Genomic DNA, 9,154 nt, shown 5'->3' with positions numbered 1-9,154 from the left:
TAGGCTTACGGGTAGTTGACTACTTTAAGAATAGTTTAACAATGTAAATGGATCAAACTAATTTGTTATAGATATGAGCTTGATTCAACATTTTTCATGCAAAGTGAATTGGCAAAAGGTGGAATTATTGCAAACCAAGTGACAGGGATGGGGTCTACTATCAAAACCCTTACCAAAACCCCACGTCTTTTGTCATGATTGTCTCTGTCTTTGTAGGGGTTACAGGAAGCCCCAGAGAGGACATTCCCTGTATTCTTCAGAGGAAAACTGGGGGAGAAGGTTAGTGTGATAGTATGACATTCCAAATGATCTGAGATCCTCAATTTCTTTCAAAGTAAATATTACCTAATTATATATTTTTAATGACTTCCTTCCCATTTCCAGTCCTAATTCCACAACCATTCCCACTGTAGTATCCATTGCCCTGACTTTGAGGTTTGTTAAAACACAATCCACAGCTCCATCAGGAGACCCCCGGGTTTGACCTGTTGGACCCCAACATGAGAGTCATAGATGTTGGTTATAACTGCCTCCACGACAAACACCTGAAGTGTTTTTTCCGCCATCCGGAAAGGAAGAAGCGGCTGGTGAAGCAAGGCCTCATCACCTCAAATGAGAAGGCATGGCAAACCTCCTTTTTCTTTCCAAAATCTAAAAGTGACACTTATATGGAACTGAGAAAATTGGACAGGTGTAAGCAATATGATGGCTAGGTGAAATGTTTGCCATTTTGCTTAGTTTACACAAATCCAAATCTACAAGTGCATATGGTCATTGTTAGTGCAGGTTGTAAAAGAAAATGTGTTCTTAATGTCTTACCTGGTTAAATAAAGGCAAAATCAATCAATATTGGGGTAGAGGTTAGAGGTAGATTTGGGATTGGGTGTTTGTACACATGAACTTCCTCTAAAAATGACTCTTTTGTGGCGCCTCCCTTTCAGGTGCTGTGTACGTGTAAAGAGTACAATCGCTACAGTGGCTACATCAAGTCAGTTCAGTTGCTGTGGGAGAAGCAGTGCTGTGCCCAGCAGGTTAGAGTGGTCTACTTTCTAGATGCACAATTATAAAAACACAAAAGCTATATTGTAAGACACACCTTTCCATGCGTTTTATTTCAACTGTGTATGTAACTTGCTGTCGCTCATGGATCGGGAAAGGGTTTTCTGATCACGTGACAAGACCAGGAAAAACTTGTGGAAGGCAAGGGTGCAAATTAATCTCTCTCTCTCTATCAGAAAAATCTTTTGAAGCAGTTCCTAGTCTTGCAGCAGCAAGGGGAGGTTCCGTCCCACATCTCACTGACGGATATTAGAGAGTGGCTCATTGCCAAGGGTAGAAACTACTTCAAGAACACGTGAGTGTTATTAGAATCTTTTACCCAAATTTGTTAAAAAAAACCATAAGCAAAGGTGTGGAATCACGTTGACCTCCTATCTAGCAATAACTTAAGAAATAGATATGGTGGACAGTTTGAGTTGTAGAAAAATGAAGATAAATCATGTTTTATGTTCCCTTGTATGTGAAGGTTTCAGAGTGAAATGGAAGAGGGGAAGAACCTTTACTTGGCCGAACTGGCTTGGGATGTGAAACGACGCCTCAGGCTTGAGGAGCTGGAAAGAGAAGTGTGCAGGGAGCTGCGCCTGGAGCGCCGAATTGGACAGGTAAGGATGGAACAGCGGCACTCCTAGGGCTGATATCAACTCATAGTTGCTTAAGCAGCAGTAGGACCTCAGTGTTTCTGTTGGTATCTTCATCCATTTGCCTCTCTCTCTCACCCGTCTCTCTTAGCCTGGTAGCCAGATGGGAGATTGGAGACCCCTGGGCATGGAGACACACACACCTCTGGTAATGGACTCTCCCTTCAGACACTCCACCTCCTCGATGGACACTCTTTCCAGTCAGATCTCGACTGAGAACCTCGAGGTTGTTAGGCTACATACTGCCAGACCACGTTCTGCCAGACCACCAACTGAAAGACCTAGCAGTGACTCTGATCACTCTGGAACCTTGTCTACTGTGATGACCTGCTCACCACATTCAGCTAGCCCGTCAGCGGTAGGTCATTTTGATCATGAACATGTTCCCAGCTTTCACTCTTTGGGGGCTGTAGACATATTACTGCTTCCCTGTCTCCCATCTCCTGGGAAATCCATATCCAAGTACAGTGGCAAGAAAAAGTATGTGAACCCTTTGGAATTACCTGGACTTCTGTGTAAATTGTTCATAAAATGTTATCTGATCTTCATCTAAGTCACAACAATAGACAAACACAGTCTGCTTAAACTAATAACACACAAATAATTTTACTTTTTCATGTCTTTATTGAACACACCGTGTAAACATTCACAGTGCAGGGTGGAAAAAGTACACTCAGCAAAAAAATAAACCTCCCTTATTTAGGACCCTGTCTTTCAAAGATAATTCGTATAAATCCAAATAACTTCACAGATCTTCATTGTAAAGGGTATAAACACTGTTTCCCATGCTTGTTCAATGACACTAACAGCTTACAGACGATAGGCAATTAAGGTCACAGTTATGAAAACTTAGGAAACTAAAGAGGCCTTTCTACTGACTCTGAAAAACACCAAAAGAAAGATGCCCAGGGTCCCTGCTCATCTGTGTGAACGTGCCTTAGGCATGCTGCAAGGAGGCATGAGGACTGCAGATGTGGCCAGGGCAATAAATTGCTATGTCCGTACTGTGAGACGCCTAAGATAGCGCTACAGGGAGACAGGACGGACAGCTGATCGTCCTCGCAGTGGCAGACCTCGTGTAACAACACCTGCACAGGATCGGTACATCCAAACATCACACCTGCGGGACAGGTACAGGATGGCAACAACAACTGTCCGAGTTACACCAGGAACGCACAATCCCTCCATCAGTGCTCAGACTGTCCGCAATAGGCTGAGAGAGGCTGGACTGAGGGCTTGTAGGCCTGTTGTAAGGAAACCGGCAACAACGTCGCCAATGGGCACAAACCCACCATCGCTGGACCAGACAGGACTGTCAAAAAGTGCTCTTCACTGACGAGTCATGGTTTTGTTTCACCAGGGGTGATGGTCGGATTCGCGTGTCAACGCTGTGCGTTACAGGGAAGACAACCTCCTCCCTCATGTGGTACCCTTCCTGCAGGCTTATCCTGACATGACCCTCCAACATGACTATGCCACCAGCCATACTACTCGTTCTGTGCGAGACAGGAATGTCCGTGTTCTGCCATTGCCAGCGAAGAGCTCGTATCTCAATCCCATTGAGCACGTCTGGGATCTGTTGGATCGGCGGGTGAGGGCTAGGGCCATCCCCCCCAGAAATGTCCTGGAACTTGCAGGTGCCTTGGTGGAAGAGTGGGGTAACATCTCACAGCAAGAACTGGCAAATCTGGTGCAGTCCATGAGGAGGAGATGCACTGCAGTACTTAATGCAGCTGGAGGCCACACCAGATACTGACTGTTACTTTTGATGTTGAACCCCCCCCTTTGTTCAGGGACACATTATTCCATTTCTGTTAGCCACATGTTCAGTTTATGTCTCAGTTGTTCAATCTTGTATGTTCATACAATTATTTACACATGTTAAGTTTGCTGAAAATAAATACAGTTGACAGTGAGAGGACGTTTCTTTTTTTGCTGAGTTTGTGAACCCTTGGTTTTAATAAATGGTTGACCCTACTTTGGCAGCAATAACCTCAACGTTTTCTGTAGTTGCAGATCAGACCTGCTCAACGGTCAGGAGGAATTTTATACCATTCATCTTTACAAAACTGTTTCAGTTTAGCAATATTCTTGGGATGTCTGGTGTGAACCTCTCTCTTGAGGCCCTGCCACAGCATCTCAATCGGGTTGAGGTCAGTACTCTGACTGGGCCACTACAGAAGGCATATTCTCTTCTGTTGCAGCCATTCTGTTGTTGATTTACTTCGGTGTTTTGGGTCGTTGTCCTGTTGCATCACCCAACTTCTGTTGAGCTTCAATTGGCGAACAACCTTAAATTCTCCAACAAAATGTCTTGATAAACTTGGCAATACATTTTTCCATCGATGATAGCTAGCTGTCCAGACCCCGAGGCAGCAAAGCAGCTCCAAACCATGATATGATGCTCCCTTCACCATACTTTACAGTTGGGATGAGGTTTTAATATTGGTGTGCTGTGCTTTTGTTTTCTCCACACAGTGTTGTGTGCTCCTTTCAAACAACAAAATTTTAGTTTCATCTCTCCACAGAATATTTTGCCAGTAGCGCTGTGGAACATCCAGATGCTCTTTTGCAAACTTCAAACGTGCAGCAATGTTTTTATTTGGACAGTCGGTGGCTTCTTCCGTGGTGTCCTCCCATGAACAACATTCTTGTTTAGTGTTTTACGTATCGTAGACTCGTCAACAGAGATATTAGGATGTTCCAGAGACTTCTTTAAGTCTTCAGCTAACACTCTAAGATTCTGCTTAACCTCATTGAGCATTCTGCGCTGTGCTCTTGCAGTCATCTTTGCAGGACGGCCACTCCTAGGGAGAGTAGCAACAGTGCTGAACTTTCTCCATTTATCTACAGTTTGTGTAACCGTGGAGTGATGAACATCAAGGCTTTTAGAGATACTTTTGTAACCCTTTCCAGCTTTATGCAAGTCAACAATTCTTAATCTTGGGTCTTCTGAGATCTCTTTTGTTTGAGGCATGGTTCACATCAGACAATGCTTCTTGTGAATAGCAAACTCAAATTTTGTGAGTTTTTTTTTTAGGGCAGGCAGCTCTAACCAACATCTCCAATCTCGTCTCAATGATTGTACTCCAGGTTAGCTGACTCCAATTAGCTTTTGGAGACGTCATTAGCCTCGGGGTTCACATACGTTTTTCAACTTACACTGTGAATGTTTAAATGATGTATTCAGTAGAGACAAGAAAAATACAATCATTTGTGTGTTATTATTTTAAGCAGAATGTGTTAATCTGTTGTTGTGACTTAGATGAAGATTAAATCTAATTTTATGACCAATTCATGCAGAAATTCAGATAATTACAATAGGGTTCATATACTTTGTCTTGCCACTGTATTTGGATGATATGATGTAATATGCGTTTGTCACTTTGGTAAATGTAAAAAGTCTAGATGAGGAAGATGATTAAGTTGCAACAATGGAGACCACACATTTGATATAGAATAATTGCAACAACAAAAAATGAAAGGTATACTTGTTATATTTACTTAAAAAATATTTTGGATATGGATTAACATGTGTTTTGATTTCCAACATACTGTAAATCTTAATCAATTCTGTTGATGTACCTTTCTGTGTTCATATATACAGATTACTGTTAGGGACTTGCTGCTCATGATTGGACACATAACAAGCTCAGTATTGGAGGAGGTAAATGGCATCCTGATCCCTGCCTTGGTTGACCTTATAAGGCTGAGAGCTTCAGAAAGTGCTGCAGAGAGTATGCTCCCCATCAGCAAAGACACCAACGAAGATTCAACCCAGGGCTCTGTCAACTGTACCTCCTTACTCTCCAAAGTCAATGTGATCTGTCTCACTCAGAGTCCTGACAGTAGGTCCTCCCCAATCTTCATTGATGAACCAGTCACTGCTGTCCAGACTTGTTGTAGCAGCAGTTCTCTGTCCAGTGAGGAACGAGCACACTCTTCCTCCAGTCAGATCTCTACTAAGAACCTCCTGGCTACTAGGCCACGTTCTACCAGGCCCCAATCTGCCAAACCGCCACCTTCTAAACCATCACCTGCTAAACCATCACCTGCTAAACCACCATCTGCTAAACCACCATCTGCTAAACTACCATCTGCTAAACCACAATCTGCTAAATTACAATCTGCTAAACCACCACCTGCTAAACTACAATCTGCTAAACCACCACCTGCTAAACTACAATCTGCTAAACCACCACCTGCTAAACTACGATCTGCTAAACCACCACCTGCTAAACTACAATCTGCAAAACCACAATCTGCTAAACCACCACCTGCTAAACCACCACCTGCTAAACCACGATCTGCTAAACTACCATCTGCTAAACCACAATCTGCTAAATTACAATCTGCTCAACCACCACCTGCTAAACCACCATCTGATAAACCGTCACCTGCTAAACTACAATCTGCAAAACCACAATCTGATAAACCACCACCTGCTAAACCACCATCTGCTAAACTACCATCTGCTAAACCACAATCTGCTAAATTACAATCTGCTATACCACCACCTGCTAAATTACAATCTGCTAAACCACCTACTGCCACTGACTACTCTGGAACCTTATCTGCTGTGGTAGGTCGTGGGCATGTCATCCCTGTCAAACTGACCTTGGCCCCTTTCTCCTCCTTACTCTCCAGCAAAGAGACCAACACCAACCTCCCCTCCAGCAGCCGCCCCTCCTCGTGCTCTATCAAGCTTTTAGACAGTAGGAGTGACATTCCTTGCTCGCTGGCTGTGAGCTCTATTTCAACTGTTCCTGGACATGACTCTAGCAGCAGCCCTGTGCGGGAGAATCAATTTTCTACTGAGGTCTCGTCGATCTGCCTCAGCCAAGATAGAAATGGCCAAGGAGGGAGTGTGACACCTCCAGCCCCTTTGGATTTTTCCCTCCCCTCCATTGAGCGGGCTGGCGAGCTTGTATGTTCCGTCATCTCCAAGTCTTTAGCAATTGTGGAGGCGCGGTCAAGTGTGAATGGTGAGAAGGGCTCTCCGTCTCCCACCACAGTCTCCCATTCTCCTACAAGGGTGTTTGTCAGCCACTTAAGGAGTAGCCCACTAGGTGAGGACCTTGTAGATTCAACACTTGCGGATGTTATCTCTGTCCTGAAAATGGAGGGAATTCTTTCCTCCTCTCCGACTTTGGAGGAGGAGCTGCTTGATCTCTCCTCCAGTTGTTCTTCATCATCCAGCGAAACACTGCAATGTGTGTCTGTTGGCCCTCTTGGCGGTGGGTCGGAGACGTCCTTCAAACTTCTTGGGGGTCGTACTCTGAGTATCGCCACCCCAACGGCCCATGTTATCACAGAGGACTTAGAAGTCTACAGTGATGAGATCATTGACGAAATCCTTATTATAATGAGGACCCAAAAAGATGATGACAGTGGAAGTGACGTCTCTGGTGCATCAACACCATGCAGCACACCAGCACCACAGAGCCAGTCCTCTTCTGCACTGAGGGGAGTGCTTCCCCATGACAGGAGGATACTCAGCACAACACTGCTTGGAATCCAGAACACACTAGACAGTGAGAACCTCTCAGGAGAGTGCTCCATCTCACCACAGGACAATGCCAGAGTCCTGGAGATGATAAAGTTGCTGCAGAGGCGCCTTGATGGGACACCCTCAGAGTCCTCCATCCATATCACAGATGTGGCTTCACCCTTGGGCTTTCCTCTCCCTGTATCTCTCCATGCTGTTCAGTCGTGTGTATTTGCCACTGACAAAGACCTGAAGGCAGAAAGAGTGAAGGGAGTCTTTGAAAGCCTGAGATCCCAGTTTATGAGCTACTCCATCAAGCCTGTGAGTAACATCATTACCAGGGCAACAACAAAGATGGCTGCCTCCAATCAGGTTAGTTTAGAGACACTCCAGGCAGCATCAGCAAAATCATCTGCTGTGGCTCAGAACCTTATTAGTTCGGTTTTATTTCAAGTTGCCAAGGTGTCCTGCTCTGATGACTTAGAGGGTCTGGGTGATCATCTCAGATGCCCCTCAACTTTGACCAGAGTTCTGACACCTTTGACCTCCGAGAAAGCTACACTGACACCTGCTGTTCTGAAGATCAGAAGGGAGATGTGTAAGGAAGTGGCCACCGAACTCCAGAGTTTCTTGATCAAGGAATCCCTTACTGGCACCCAGACACCATCCAATGGACATGCTTGCACTTCTGGTTCTGCCCCAAGGGAAGCTGTGCGGGACATCCTGAGGAAAACCAAAGAGGAGGCTTCCAACAAAAGCCTGAATAATATTTTCTCTGTTAATTTGGATGAGCGGCTCACAGACTCCATTGCAGATGCCTTATATCCAAAGCTGCATGACACATTGGAGTCCAAGAGAGAGCTGCAGGCTTCTTATTACAGCTCCCAGATCAGCTGCAGCCTCAGCCCCTTCGAAGTTGAGAGCAGCCTAGAGCTCCAGGAGTTCACTGACCCACTATCTGAGTCAGTATTGTGTCTCCTGGATAGGACATTTGGAGATAAAGCTCAGAACTTAAAGACAGGCGGGGGTGTTTTACAATATGTCACAGACCCAACCTATAAGAAGCTTTTGATTGGACCCCACACCAACGACGTCAATGTGGTTGTGCACACGATTGCAGTAGAGGAGTTGCCTGTTGAGGGTTGAATTGCGCAAAGTGAGGCCATTCATGGCCTTCACAAGAGGCAAGAGTTACCTTCCAGTGGCAGAGGGAATGAGACTCCGAGCCCTACTAATTGCCTACTGGAGGGTGTAGTGGGCAAACTGGTACGGAAGATGCTATTTCAGGGCCTTGACATCCCTGAGGTACCCATGAACGACAGCCGCTCTGAGAGCTTTAAGCTACAGTATGAACTGGTTGCGAAGCTTTGTCCTCTGATGGTAAGGACAATCATGGCTACAACCATAGCCAATCAACCACCTACTATTCAAGAAGCAGTGATGTCTTCCGAGAACATCCATGTGAAAGAGCTGTGTGAGGCAGGTATCAAACCTCTCAAAGAGAACCATGTACCCGATGACTCTGAGACAAACATCATGGTCAGAAGGGCTTTGAGTGAAATTGAATCCTGTATGATTGAGAACTCCGACAAGGACTCTCCCAGTCTACATTCCACACCAGAGGTGGTTGTAGACCTGATCACCAAGCTGCTTCATGGGTATGAGCTTGACTCAGAGGACTTTGCATCACCTGTGTCATCCCCAACCACCACTCTCTCTGATGTGGCAATGGACATGGTGGTTTCTGTCCTTCGGGACATGTCCGATTCCCCAGACGTTACCTCAGCATTGGAAATGACCAAGGATCTCAAGACGCCGTACTCCCGCCCCTCAAGTGCAAGGATTGTAAGTGCCCTCTGCAGAGAGCTGGAGGAGCACATGGGCTCTCCTGATGCTCTGAGGCGAGCTTTGAGCCGCGGCAGCGGGGAGATGACAACAGCCATTGCGAGTGCAGTCACCAGGGAAGTCA

This window comes from Salvelinus namaycush, unplaced genomic scaffold, assembly GCF_016432855.1.
Source record: "Salvelinus namaycush isolate Seneca unplaced genomic scaffold, SaNama_1.0 Scaffold1639, whole genome shotgun sequence".
Lineage (NCBI taxonomy): Eukaryota > Metazoa > Chordata > Actinopteri > Salmoniformes > Salmonidae > Salvelinus > Salvelinus namaycush.
This window is presented reverse-complemented; position numbering follows the sequence as displayed.